This window comes from Erpetoichthys calabaricus, chromosome 4 (genome assembly GCF_900747795.2).
Source record: "Erpetoichthys calabaricus chromosome 4, fErpCal1.3, whole genome shotgun sequence".
In the NCBI taxonomy this organism is placed as follows: domain Eukaryota; kingdom Metazoa; phylum Chordata; class Cladistia; order Polypteriformes; family Polypteridae; genus Erpetoichthys; species Erpetoichthys calabaricus.
Genome location: NC_041397.2, coordinates 325,420,801 through 325,436,163, shown reverse-complemented (window position 1 = coordinate 325,436,163; position 15,363 = coordinate 325,420,801). Strand labels below are relative to the sequence as shown.

The 15,363-nt window shown below is 38.3% G+C and overlaps 2 protein-coding genes across 8 annotated transcripts in view; one reads left to right on the top strand and one right to left on the bottom strand.

The window, feature by feature from the left end:
- The window catches only part of LOC114643553 (protein NLRC5-like), a 5,922,889-nt gene that overhangs the window by 4,942,160 nt on the left and 965,366 nt on the right, over positions 1–15,363 (bottom strand). The window lies entirely within an intron of this gene.
- LOC114641980 (NACHT, LRR and PYD domains-containing protein 3-like) overlaps positions 1–15,363 on the top strand; it is a 1,026,505-nt gene that overhangs the window by 255,676 nt on the left and 755,466 nt on the right. The window lies entirely within an intron of this gene.

The following is a 15,363-nucleotide window of genomic DNA, read 5'->3' as shown; positions in this document are numbered from 1 at the left end:
AGCAGCAAAGCACAGTACTGCAATCCCAGTCAAATAAACAGCACTTTGCCTTCTTTTCTTTTCTTTTTTTTTCTCTCTCTCTCTCTCTCTCTCTTTCCACTCCACTCCACTAAGCTTTGCCCTCCACTTCCCAACTCCAGTTCTCTGAATGAAGGCAGGCAGCTCCTTTTATACTGCACCTGGGATTACTCCAGTTGGCTTGTTAGCAAGGTCTTGGGGTTCTCCAAAGTGTGATGGAAGCCCAACAAAGTAGGGCTCTGTAGCTCCCCAGCACTGACCCCTGCTGGTCACCACTCTTAACATTGGTCAGTTCACACCATCACCCTCTGCTTCCTGTGTCTGAGCCAATTTTTCACCCATCTACAAACATCACCCTGGACTCCCACTTCTTTTAGTCTGATGCCCAACCTCTCATGTGGCACCTTCTCAGATGCTTTCTGACAGTCCAGATAAATCATACCATCTGCTTCACTCTGATTGTATCCTTTTGTTGCTTCCTCATAGAATTCCAGCATATTAGTAAAACACAACCTCCCTCTTCAGACCCCATGCTGACTATTCAGTAAAACTCCTGTTCTTGCCATATGCTGCTCAATCTTATAATTAATAATTCCTTCCATTAACTCTTTCAGGGCAGATGTCGAATTTGGTCGCAATTCAGGGGTAGAGAACGTTAATCAGCTGTAAACAGATACAAAACACATTCCTAACTCGTTCTAAAACTTGTTATGTATTAGTTTGACTCTTTTTGCTAGAAGGAAAGTTAGCTTCATTGATTTGTCCTCAATTCCCTGAGTGTGCATCAGTAGCAAAGAGCAATCAGCCTTTAAAATTGGATCAACATCTGGTGAGAGACCAAAATGAATGTGCAAAGACAAATACTCTGTGGACAACATGTTACATATTACTGCTGAATCGGACTCTGACATGTTGGGATCCAATTTTGATGTAAGTGATCAGATGTTGAAGACCCATAACAAAAGTGATGAATCAGCATCAGCTGATCGGTCCCCAGCTAATCACGGTGCTGAACACATCTGTGTAGCTGATGCACCTACAGCAACGTTGGCCTTGGAGGACCGCCACTTAGAGGTACAAACCAGATTGTGTCACATTGCAACTGCCACCACAGCCCACCTGCTACATGAAGTTAGCCAGGCAGCCAGCCTCCTGTGCATTCCTGCTGGCCGTTGAGCTACCCTCCGCGCAGCCAGAGATGGTGACAGGCACTGACAGCAACCACAGCACACAGCAACAGATGTTTTATGTTGACGTATGTTTGAAACTATTACTTTGTGTGATTTTCAGAAAACTGAGTTTTTTGGAAAAAATATTCAGCCTTCAAAGAGTTAATATACCTGTGAATAATAATTAATAAAAAGTAAAAGTAAAAAATAAATAATATACAGTTACATAAGACAAAAATATAAATAAGAGAAGCAGAGTCCTTAAATACTGAATTGTTATTGAAGTCTCTAAATGCAAGTCAGATAATAAGGTCAGTTGGCCAGGGTGGACAGAAAAAAAATATCCAGTTAAGATGGAGGAACAATCAAAATCTGCAGCGAGTTCAAGGGGCACCAAACTACCACCCAACACTAACTGGGCATTATGCCTAACATGTGTTTAAGTGAGCATAACAAGGTTATTATAGTTAACAGAAACTAAAATCAAAACTGAAACTATTATTAAAAAAACATTTTCATAAACTGTAATACGCGTATAATAATTACAAAACAAAAACTTTACCATATGGACAGAAAAATCATGAGTGAGTAACGTTTCAGTTTATTTCTCAGGTGACTGCTTTTTGTTGACAGCAATTCACCTGCCACTTCGCACAGGAGAAATCGTTTTACTTTACTATACTTTACTTATAGAGAAAGTATAGTAATCATGAAAATTTGACCTCAATATTTTGATGAATCTTGACGTTATAGACCTCCGAGTCCAAAAATACCGTTTTTTGGAATTATCTTTGTGTGTGTAAATGCGATAACTCAAAAACGCAACAAGATAGATGGATGAAATTCGTCATGTGGATGTTACATCAAAATTGTAGCTCTGTATTAACTTTGGGCCAAACCCATCACCCGGAAGTTGTACTTTACCTGAACACATACTTAGTTTTTTTTTTTTTTTTATTCGTGCAGCTGCAGAGTCTGGTTTATTCAACTTTACTTTTATAATAATTGTTCAATATATTAATTTGATTTGATTTGTTGTTGATGGCTCTTTAATGTACATAATATAATCCTAGTTTTGCGGTTTACTCCTCAAATATCCATCCCCATATCTGAGTATTCGAGAGAGTCAAGGGGAGACCACTCCCGGTTTTTGAAAATAAAACGCCACTGATTGAGAGATTGACAAGGACATCATACAAGATCAGCATATTCTTACTGAACAATCACTTTTGCTTTAAAAACATCATTTAATAATGGCGCTATACAAACAAAGGTAGGAAGGCGAAGAGAGTCTGCCAAGTGATGAAAAACTAAACATACTAATGGGTTTTTGTATTTGTTATGTTAGGTAATTTGAGGATGATGACGGCAGACATTCAATGATAGACACTGAAGCCAGAAGTTATGTTAACTGCACAGTAGTTTTTTTACTATGAATGTTTTCTGTAACCACTTGTCCAAGATATCTCTTAACCCCACTGTGGCGCCCCTGCTGTCTGGGAATACTACCAATCATTATTACATTTACTTCAATACATAACAGTATTTATTCTATATTTATTAATTTATTTTTTTAGTTAATATTCACAACTCAAAATACCTAATATTGTGAAAGTAATCCATTAGCAGAATTATATTTTAAAACATTTGTCTTCCTTTTTTCAAAGTTTCTCTCTTTCTAGTTGAAATATCATATTCTTTTTGTTCTTAACATCAGCCATGTCATACATATTGCATACCAGGGATTTTTCCTGCCTTGCATCCAAACCTTTTTGGGTAGGCTCCTGGTATCCTGTGATCCTGCTGTGGATAAACAGGTTTAGATAATGCATATGTTGTTCTTAATCTCAGATGATGTCTCTGTCATTTTGTTCCTGTCCATACTCTTATTACGTACTCTTGCCTTGCTCATTATTGGTTTACTGTTCTTATGGTGGGCTATTCAAGTCTCACCACCCCTAACGTTCACACTACATGCTTGTTGTTCTGTGTTTCCCTCAATACAGCCAGGTGGGGTCTACACACTCATTCAAGTCTAAGAGTCCTGTTCTCCCTAAGCCCCTGTGATATTCATGATCATACCTGTCAGATTCTGTTTTCTGATTTTTGATATCTTTCCAGACCTGCAGGTGGCAACATTCTGTCTATAAATTGTATGGGCCTGAGATGGAATCAGAGATCAAAGCCCAGCACATTGTCGTTGGAGCAGGAAATGTTGTGTGCTGTAGACATTTAGAGTAAAAAACCTTAAAATTCATTACAAATTGGCCCATGTTGTGCAATAAAAGAAAAAGATAAAAAGTGCCAACAGTCAGCACAGATTTGTTCTGCACAAATGACATAGAAAATATTTTAAAAATTATAAAATTGTGAGAAATTTTTCATATTCAATACCTTGTTTTGATTATGCATGTTTTTATCAGACAAATACAAAACCAGATAGTGGAAGCTTACTACACTGCTTGGTTGACTAACATTAAACTCCTATTATATCCAAATCCATCAAGTGTACAATTCTGTCTGATTGTGACATAAACCTAAACTCCGTGGAAGCTCCATGCCATAATTACTAAAAGTAAAACTGAAACTAATAGATATTAAAGTAAAACAGAAATATCTTTGTGAAATAAAAACTAAACTAAAACTAAAAATACACAATGAAGGAAAACTAAAACTAAACTGAATTTCCAAGTAAGGTCAGAAAAAATATAGAAATAAAAACTAATATAAAAAGGTAAAACTATAATAACCTTGGAGCATAACAAGTTGGTGTATCCACTTTGATTTAAACATTCACACATCACAGCTGGCTGCACAGGACTCTGATCAGGTGGTGGTGGCATAGAACGCCACCGCAGAAGAACTGGAAAAGTAAATCAGAGAAAAGTAAAGATTAACAATGAGAGCAGATTCATTGAAGAGTATGATAATTCTAAAAAATGAAAAATAAAGGATCTGCGCTAGTATCCCGAAGGTTGCCGGTGCAAATCCCCATCACTGCCAAAAGAGATTCTACTCTGCTGGGCCCTTGAGCAAGGCCCTTAACCTTCAATTGCTCCAGGGGCGCTGTACAATGGCTGACCCTGCACTCTGACCCCAAGGGGTATGAGAAAAAACCAAGTGATTTCCTTCGGGATTAATAAAGTATAATAAAATAAATAAAAATAAAAAAAATAAAATGCAGATTTAAAAAAGACAAATTAAAAAAGTGGGCTTTTATGAGTTTTCTTTAAATGATCCAACTGAGTTAGCTTGGCATATTTCTATTAATAAAGTATCCCAAATTTTTGGTGCATAATTGCAAAAGGCCGCCTCACTGCTTCTTTTATTTATGACTCTTGGAATAACAAGCTAACCAGTTAGACAATCTGATGTTATGACTTGGAATGTAAGTGAACAGGCACTATAGGAAGGAGCTGATTAGTTAAGGCTTTATACACCATTTGGGGTATTTTAAAAAATAAATTATAAAGGACACTGGCATCGAATGTAACAACACTGAAACTGGTGAGATGTGCTCAGATTTTCCTGCATTCTGGACTCACTCCCACTGATTGTTGTCCTTCTTAGGTAGACCAGTTAGGGAGTGCACTATAGTAATCTAAAAATAAAAGTGTGATTTTTCAGCATCATGCAATGTTATTACAGGTCTAACTTTTGCAAAGGTCCTTAACTGGAGAAATGCATTCCTAGTAATCTGGCTAATGTGGGATTTAAAGTTGAGGTCAGAGTCAATGATTATAATTAAATTCTTTCCTAGAATTTAAGGTCAAGGTGGAGGTAGATCACGTTTATTTCTAATACCATCATTATTTTCATTGCTACAGACAGCCCAGTGTCAGGGTCATCAGATGCTACAGATAAGTAAAGATAAATGTCATCTATAGTGCTGTAGTAGTTCGCCTTGTGTTTTTGTGATTCTCTGTCCTAATGGCAGCATACCGATTGAAAACAACTGCAGGCCCAGAGTAGATCCTTGTGACATAATGTATATTGTACAATATCATGATCTCTGAACTACAATCACCACAACTCGCAATTTGAATGAATGAATTTTCTACTTGTTAAATAAGGTGGAAGCAAATTTAGAACACTGCCTGAGAAGCCAACCTGCTGTCTAAGGTGATTTATACGAATACTAAATGGCGGATGGCCAGGGCCCTTACCTGGCCAGGACACTTTCGTAAAGGAAGGACTGAGGAGAGAGCGTGCACAGAGCATTATCTACGCAGAACACTAGATGGCAGACCCATGGGTACCATGGTACCTGGTACCAGTAGCATTGACTCTCGCAAGGCTTAATTGGAGTTGGAGTTCAGTGGTTGCCTCCAGGGGGTACTGCATCGGGCTTCCTCCTCACCCAGAAGTGCTTCTGGACCATGCTAACAGGCCACTGAAAGTGCTCCCGGGTGCGGCACAAAAGGAGCCAGCTGACTCTACTCCAAGAGCCAGAGTCTGGAGGAAGAGGGATGAAGCTTACTAGAGGATGATAACAGGCGGAAGTAAGAAGAGAAGATAAAGAAAGAAGAGTGCTGTTTAATTTTGCTTAGTACTTTGTTGTGCTGTGCTATGTAGGAAGGAAACAAAAAGGAAATAGTTTCCAACTGAAATAAAAATGTGTGTTGTGCTGAACTTGTGTCTGACTGTGTTGGGATGGGGAGATGGTGTGTACCCCGCACGCCCCAACTGTGATCTATGGTGTTAAATACTGTGCTCAGGTCTAATAAAATGAGAATAAATATACAGCCTCTGTCTGCATTAACCAGAAAATCATTTACTACTTTAAGCAGTGCAGTTTATGTGCTATGATTTGTTCTAAATGATTACTTATCATTTGGCTGACGCCTTTATCTAAGGTAGCTTGCAACATTTGAGATACAATTATTTACAATGCTTTTGTTTTTCCACTTGGAGCACAAGCAGGTAAAGTAATTTACTCATGATCACACAGTCAATAGCAGGATTTGAAGTTAGTTACAGTTTATAAATATTGCATTACTTATGTTTTAGTGCTAATGACTAACAACATAGATCCCTTATAGTAGCAGGCAGACCACTCCACAGTGGGGCCTGTAATTAAAAGCCTGACCTCCCATTGTTATTTTATTAATCCTTGGAATCATAAGCAGATCAGCATCTTGAGATCTTAAAGTACGTTCTAATTTGTCAGTAATGATAAGTTTAGATAAGTAAGCCAGACCTCAGCATTTGCACTAAATTTAACCAGGGGCGAGTGTAAGGATTTAAGAACTGGAGTTATGTGTTTGTATTTTCTTGTTCTTGTAATAATTCTTGCAGCAGTATTTTGGATTTACTGGGAGCGGTATAAAGAACAATCTGAACATCCAGTGAATACAGCATTGCAGTAATTAGTCCTACTATTTATAAATGCACAAATTAATTTCTCAGTATCCTTGCATATTCAGAAAACACCTTAATTTTCCAACATTTCTAAGATGGAAAAAATATGTTTTAGATAGTTTTGCTCTTATCAAAGATAACTCCTAGATTGTGGGTCGATTCAGCAAAACTAATGGTGATTCCAACTTAGTTAAATGTTGACAAAATACTGTTGTGAACAGCGTCATTCCCTCTGACAATTTAATTTTCTGTTTTATCTGCATTCAAAGACAAGTAGTTGTCATCTATCCACTCCTTTAATTCACTAACTCACTAATTATTGATAACAACGAAGAAACTTCATTTGTGGTATCCCAGTGGAAGCCTGTAAAGTGAAAACAGTAAAGCCTCAGTATCTCTGTGTATAATGATGGAGTCCTGTCAGCACATTTCTGTACGTATTGGAATCGATTTGATAAATAAGAACTAAACCAGGCAGGCACAGTGCCTGTAAGCCCAATGTCATTTTCTAGCCTGTGTAGTAAAACAGAATGGTCAACGGTGTCAAAGGCTGCGCTTAAGTCTAACAATATAATTACAGTGGAGTTTCCTTTATCAGAGGATATCGGAACGTCATTTACAACACAGCAGAATGTACCCAGTCCTGTAGAATGACCTCATATACAGAGAAATCGTCAAACCTAATGACTTCCACAAAATGGCTGCTGGTAACATTACAGATCCCTCACTGTGTTTAACAATTGGCAATAGATATTTAGAGTTAAAAGCATCATTTGGATGCTGGTAGGAAATAGGATAACAGACAGCTTTTTCCATTGTTCACATGTACAGGATTTGTGCTCCTTGCCCCAGTATATACATTTTTACATGCCGGCTTTGGATACGAGCAGTTTGTGAATAGCAGCCCTACCAAACATTCCAGCTTTGTGTAGCTCACGAAGTCTAGTGCTTGTCAAGATTGCAACACAGGGTGCTCATTCTGTTCTGTATCTAATTTTGTGGCATTTAGTAACTATACTGCAGAGCTTCACCTCGAGACAGCAGTTCTTCTTTGCCAATGCAGGTGTTCCATGGTTGGCATATGTCAACATTATTTTTGAGACTGTTTGCCATGACACATTAAATAGTTTTGTAGCTTTTGTGACTGATGTGTTTGCAATTTAGGTTTCTTGTTAATTTAAAACACCTTGACCACTGACACTAAATCCTAATTAACACTCAAATAAACAGAATGTGCCTTTAAGGCTGATTTAGGCGCTTCTCTTTTTTCGTGATGTTTCCATTAAGAGCGTGCAAAGAAATACATTACTCATGTAAAAATAAGGCAAATAGGAGCAACACACACACAAGATAAAAGTCTGGAGTACACTTACAGAAAGGAATAATTCTGCAAGTGTAAAATCTGTTGATCATGAGGATTTAAACCAGGTGTTTTACTCCTCTGAATGTGATTTAAATATTTGTAAGAATTTTCATAAATGCTCTCCTTGGTAAAGCCCTCTCCTTAAAATGATAAAAAGTCAACACTGGCTATTCTTAATCGCCAAAGACTGCCAGGCTTTTTATAACATTTTTTTAATGGTACTATCTATATTTATGCCTTTTTTAGTTGTGTTTTTCATATAATACAAAAAGTTCTTTCCAGTGAACTCTCAAGCACACAATATTAGATTGGACACCTTCCCTTTTATCATCGCAGATCAGTTTAAATACCGAGGGGTAAACATCACAAGTAAATATAAAGCTCTTTATCAGCAAAATGCTGCTGTCGGTATTGAAAAAATCAAGCAAGACTTGAATAGATGGTCAACCCTTCATCTCAGTTTAGCTTGAAGAATTAACGTTGTTAAGATGAATATCCTTCCTAAGCTTCTTTTTTATTTCAAATCATTCCAATATACATTAATAGATCATTTTTTAAGAAATTAGATTCAAACATAACCTCATTTATTTGGAATTTAAAACATCCACGTATCCAAAGAGCGACCCTACAAAGACCTAAGCCAGAAGGTGGCATGGCTCTACCTAACGTTCAGTTTTATTACTGGGCAGCAAACATACAAACTATAAAAATCTACAATGGGCAGAAATAGATGAACATATGCAGGCTTGGTCCACAATAGAAATAAAACCCTGCAGTACTTCTTTATTTTCTTGACTTTGTGCCCCAATAAATGCAAGTTTTTGCCAATAAACTAGCAACCCAATTATGCTACACTCACTCAGAATATGGAACCAATGTAGAAAGTATTTTAAGATAGAGAAACTTTTATCTGTGGCACCTCTGTACGAGAACCACCTTTTTCCATCTTCTCAAACATACGCAGTTTTTAATGTCTGGAAAACTTTTGGGATTAAATCACTTAGAGATCTGTACATAGACAACGTCTTTGCATCCCATGAACGATTACACTCTAAATTTAACTTTCCATCAAACACATTTTTTTCACTACCTCCAAATTAAAAACTTTGCTAAACAAAATTTTCCCAATTTTTCCTCACCTCCCACATATTTCTATTCCAGAAGACATATTGATCAGTCTTGAGGACTCAGACAGGATTTCTGTAATATATAAAAACATTTTACAGTCCCTCCCTTTCAAAGAACCAAGAGTACAGTGAACATCTCAACATCTCAGAAAAGGAGTGGAAGGTAGCAATGCGCAGAATTCACTCAAACTCCATAGGTACAAAACATTCAATTATTATTAAAATCTTTTATCGAGCACATCTGTCTCGTTTAAAATTATTCAAAATGTTTCCAGGACAAGATCCAACCTGCGAACGGTGCAATCGAGCTCCAGCCTCACTGGGTCACATGTTTTGGGCCTGCACCAAATTAACATCATTCTGGACCAAAATCTTTAAATGCCTTTCAGACAGCCTTGGTGTCACAATTCCTCCTAATCCACTAATAGCTGTGTTTGGTGGGCTCACAGAGGGGCTTAAAGTGATTGCCTTCACTACACTATTGGCATGAAAACTTATTTTGCTCAACTGGAGGAATCCTAACTCTCCTCTTCTAAGTCAGTTGGTAACAGATGTTTTATATTATCTGAAATTGGAAAAAATCAAATTCTCACTTAGAGGATCTGTACAAAACTTTTTTAAAACCTGGCAGGATCTCATCAATAACAGTTTAGAATAAGCATTTAAATTGGAGAAAAGGATTTTCTTCCCTTTTTATTTTTTTTTCCTACTGTTAAAGTTTTACTATGGCTGTTAGCCTAGCTCTCTTTCTCATGGGTGGGGGTTGATTTGAACTTAGTTTTGTAAAATTTGACTTGCTTGTATGGAATGTCACTTGCTTTTAATAAATTTAATAATAAGTTAAAAAAAAACGCCTGCTGTGATTACCAGGTCTGTCTGTCCATCTATCTGCATGAAACATTTTGGCTCCTGATTTCATTGGCCCAAAAAATAAATTTGTCACACTTATTCTGGAAATAAATTTCCAAACCTCTCACTGAAAAGCACTTGTGAACTCATTGCTCTTAAAACAGAAAGATCCTGTGTGACTTCAGTTATGGATTAGCTTACTATTTAAAATTTATTTTAAGGTAGTTTCAACTTGCAGATTTTGCATTTTTTCCTTACTCCTCCAAATGCTGCTCCTGATGGCAAAACTGATTTCCATTACAAGTTAGTCAAATGCTGGGAGAGGTGCACAACTGCAGGCCACTTGCACCTCTGCACACTTCTGTTACTGATTGAGGTCATTTAACCATTAAAAATATAAAAAATTATGAGGCAAGAAATTCTGTAAGTGTCACTCTGGAAGAATAAAGAGACCGGTTTTGCTCTTACATACAAAGGATGGTGCATGTGCCCAAAACATTAACATTTATATATTATTTACATAAAAGCCATATCGAATGTTATTTACCTTTATTTATTTACTTACTTCCTACAGTGTAAAGTCATAAATAGACCGCAGAGCTTAACGCGTACATATACAGTGGTGTGAAAAACTATTTGCCCCCTTCCTGATTTCTTATTCTTTTGCATGTTTGTCACACAAAATGTTTCTGATCATCAAACACATTTAACCATTAGTCAAATATAACACAAGTAAACACAAAATGCAGTTTGTAAATGGTGGTTTTTATTATTTAGGGAGAAAAAAAAATCCAAACCTACATGGCCCTGTGTGAAAAAGTAATTGCCCCCTGAACCTAATAACTGGTTGGGCCACCCTTAGTAGCAATAACTGCAATCAAGCGTTTGCGATAACTTGCAATGAGTCTTTTACAGCGCTCTGGAGGAATTTTGGCCCACTCATCTTTGCAAAATTGTTGTAATTCAGCTTTATTTGAGGGTTTTCTAGCATGAACCGCCTTTTTAAGGTCATGCCATAGCATCTCAATTGGATTCAGGTCAGGACTTTGACTAGGCCACTCCAAAGTCTTCATTTTGTTTTTCTTCAGCCATTCAGAGGTGGATTTGCTGGTGTGTTTTGGGTCATTGTCCTGTTGCAGCACCCAAGATCGCTTCAGCTTGAGTTGACGAACAGATGGCCGGACATTCTCCTTCAGGATTTTTTGGTAGACAGTAGAATTCATGGTTCCATCTATCACAGCAAGCCTTCCAGGTCCTGAAGCAGCAAAACAACCCCAGACCATCACACTACCACCACCATATTTTACTGTTGGTATGATGTTCTTTTTCTGAAATGCTGTGTTCCTTTTACGCCAGATGTAACGGGACATTTGCCTTCCAAAAAGTTCAACTTTTGACTCATCAGTCCACAAGGTATTTTCCCAAAGGTCTTGGCAATCATTGAGATGTTTCTTAGCAAAATTGAGACGAGCCCTAATGTTCTTTTTGCTTAACAGTGGTTTGCGTCTTGGAAATCTGCCATGCAGGCCGTTTTTGCCCAGTCTCTTTCTTATGGTGGAGTCGTGAACACTGACCTTAATTGAGGCAAGTGAGGCCTGCAGTTCTTTAGACGTTGTCCTGGGGTCTTTTGTGACCTCTCGGATGAGTCGTCTCTGCGCTCTTGGGGTAATTTTGGTCGGCCGGCCACTCCTGGGAAGGTTCACCACTGTTCCATGTTTTTGCCATTTGTGGATAATGGCTCTCACTGTGGTTCGCTGGAGTCCCAAAGCTTTAGAAATGGCTTTATAACCTTTACCAGACTGATAGATCTCAATTACTTCTGTTCTCATTTGTTCCTGAATTTCTTTGGATCTTGGCATGATGTCTAGCTTTTGAGGTGCTTTTGGTCTACTTCTCTGTGTCAGGCAGCTCCTATTTAAGTGATTTCTTGATTGAAACAGGTGTGGCAGTAATCAGGCCTGGGGGTGGCTACGGAAATTGAACTCAGGTGTGATACACCACAGTTAGGTTATTTTTTAACAAGGGGGCAATTACTTTTTCACACAGGGCCATGTAGGTTTGGATTTTTTTTCTCCCTAAATAATAAACACCATCATTTAAAAACTGCATTTTGTGTTTACTTGTGTTATATTTGACTAATGGTTAAATGTGTTTGATGATCAGAAACATTTTGTGTGACAAACATGCAAAAGAATAAGAAATCAGGAAGGGGGCAAATAGTTTTTCACACCACTGTACATAGTACAGCGACAGCAAAAGTGCGACGTGCATTCTTTCTCCAATGTAGAACCGTCGTCATGATCTGAGTTCACCTCTGTTATAGCGCGTCTATGTGAAAACAGCAGTGTCAAATGCGGGGTTTGGGTGTTTGGGCTCGTGAACGCGGCTGAGAGAATAAAACTGAATAAAAAATAAAACAAAGCTAACCTTTACAAGTATCATAAATTACACTGGCAGTTACAGACTGGAATCAAATGTTTGTTTTTATCCTAAGATAGTAAGAATACGAGCAGCTCACTTCTCAAAATGGACTCATCCAGGATCGAACCCATGAAGCTTTGATTACCAGTCAACAGTTGATACCGTTGTGCCACCGAAGCTGTCGTAGCAAATGTGTGCCAATGTCGCACCTTAACGCGGGTTCTTTTTCTGCAGTTATATTTTTGAATAAAAGCGCACTTGTTCTGTTATATTTGTACCTTTTGTAAAAGTGTTTCTTTGATATTTGGAATTCAGGCTTCGCATATTATACACTTCATGTCTACATTTTGTCAACTATTACTAAAACATGAAAAACGTTTCTGTTTTAACGATGTGTTTACATAGATCGTTGTAGACACAGAACACACATGAAATGTAAGTGTTCCAAATAACGATATAGTTTTTATAAAAGGTGTCATTTTGCTCATAAAAGGTGTCATTTTGTGTCTATACAACTGTATGCAACTGACACACAGGTAAACAGACTTGAGCTGAGAAAACTGTGCGGCGGTGGGGGGATGTGATAGTAGGCTGCTTGCTGCTTATTGACACATTTACAGGACAAAAGACGCTGATGGAGAGGTGTGAAGCGTTATACAGTGGGACGGATGTACAAATTTTTTCGTAGGCTCTGGTAATTCTAGTGTTAACGCACCTGATTGTTATGCCATGCTGACTTTTTCGGACTTGTTTGCATTTCTATTTGACTCTGTACAGTTTACACATATTTTTTCTTTAATAGGGGTTGGGAATTTCAAAATGATGTTTGGCAGAACATCAAATATACCGCTGTATGTAGTTTAATGACTTACTGTATGACTTATTGTATTGATAATTAGAAAGCTTTTTAAATGTGCTGTAAATTAAAGGGACCTACTTCTTCAATTTTGTTTAGTCCAACTATTTTCTGATTTTTTGGGGAATCCAGAGTGACACAATAGTCAGTGGCTGCCACTCTGTTGCATATTTCAGTCCACCTAAAGGCATTTATTAATAATACCAAAAGAGAAGGTCCTGAAGAAAATACTGTAAGTGTCCACCCGCCCCTCTCAAGCTATCCTCAATGAATGCCAAAACCCCTCTCTCTTTCTCTCTCCCCATCAGGGTGGTCTACCAACTAGTCCCAGTTCCAGATAAAGTTCTTTTCTTCATTAGTCTTCACTCATCTGTGATTTTTTCTCACTTCCATTGTCTAGTCCTGTTGTTTGTGCCCTCTGTACCCTTTAAATGGTCTATTGCCTCAAGCATTTGTTCTCTCCTAACCAGTAAGGCCCACCTCCCTCACCTGGAAACTGCCAGTCCAGAGGAAATTTAGAACCCATCTGTCAAGTCCCCCACAGCCCAACTCTTTCACCTGGCACACCCTGGGTTATCCCCCTTCTGCCATCAGGAAGCCACCACTCCCTGAGTGGGATTATTGTACTGTCATGAGAGTAACCGAAAGCTGTCTTTATGGAACAAAGCACTATCCCATTTTTCCAGCAACACTGAAAAAGCATGTCGGCCAAAACACCCCCCCCAACCCCCCCCCCCCCCCCCCCCCCCCCCCCCCCCCCTCCAACAATATCCAATGCTTTTAATGTTTCCGGCCATACCTTATCCATCCCTATGGCTTTGGTACTCTGGAGCGGTTTAATTACCACAGCAATGGGCCAACCCCTGCCAATGTTTCCGGTGTTGCCTCCTCTAAAGAGGCCCAATCCACGAGATTTAGGAGTTCCTCAAAGTGCTTTTTCCACTACTCAGCTCATTCCGCTGCTCATGTTTCCACCCTTGTTTTAAACAACCAATGTTCTTATGCCTGCTGTCCTGAATTATGGAATGGATGGCTGCAACTTTGTTCATTTCAGACTCTGTTTCACCCAGAAAACTGTGTTTTGGTTTGTTTATTTTCAATCTCAATTCAACCGGAGTTTTCTAAAGACAAAATAGAATAATGCTCCATGACCTCACCAAAGTTGACTGTCACACAGGCCATTTTGGTTTTCTGGCGCATACCAGTGTGATAACATTGCTTGAAAGGTCTTAATCTTCCACTTGACAACTTCCCTTACCAGTACCAGTGGGTCCTAGAGTTGTCATCATGACAGGCACAGACAGCTGTCTGGCCACAGATCCTTGCACTGTCTCCACTACTCAGGCCTTGAACAGGGTCCATTTATGCTCAATGTCTCTGACATTTCTTAAGATGCAGGATAGGCTCTTCTATCCATTTGGATCTCCCAGGTCTATTCAGCAGGTATTGAATCTGCCTGAGCTAACTGACACAAATTGTTGATCAGATGATAGCTTAGCTGTCTAGAACATTCTGCTCAGATCAGATATAATTTGTCCTAAGGTACTCCATTATCAGGTAAAAGTATGAGCTATAATTATAAAACAAAAGTTAGCTTTAATACCAGGAGATGAAAATGAAGCTGAAATGGAGTGAGCAGACAAAGATAAGATAGAGAGCAGGAGTCTGAGCCAGAGAGGATTTGAGAAGCACTGTAGATTATCAGAATCAGAACGGAAGAAACAAAAATCAAAGCTGAAATAACATTGTCAAAAAGGCCCTAATCATAACTAAAACAGCCCTTCACTAAATATACTTAAATTCATGAAGGCCATTTTTTATTTGATTGAACAACTCTAATCTTGAAAGTTAAACAATCTCATGGCATGATAACATCATGTGTTAGTAATGGCTATGACAACAGTTAACAAGACACTGTGATTAAAACACTGGTGACTATAAAATCAACAAACAAAACAACAATCCAGTAACTGAAATAAACAAAATAAAGCAAATGTGTTTAAATTGAAGCCAAAAAAATGAGATTAAAGGACTGCTGCAGTTATTTTACACCTTCTTGCCCCTTAAGCTCCTGTAATTTTCTTCCTCTTAACTGCCTGCTGTTTATCCTTCTATGAGGTTCACTTTACTGTTCTCTGTCTGTTCTCCTAACTTTACACTCCTATTATCCCATACTTAAAACCTTTCCACTTGCACTGT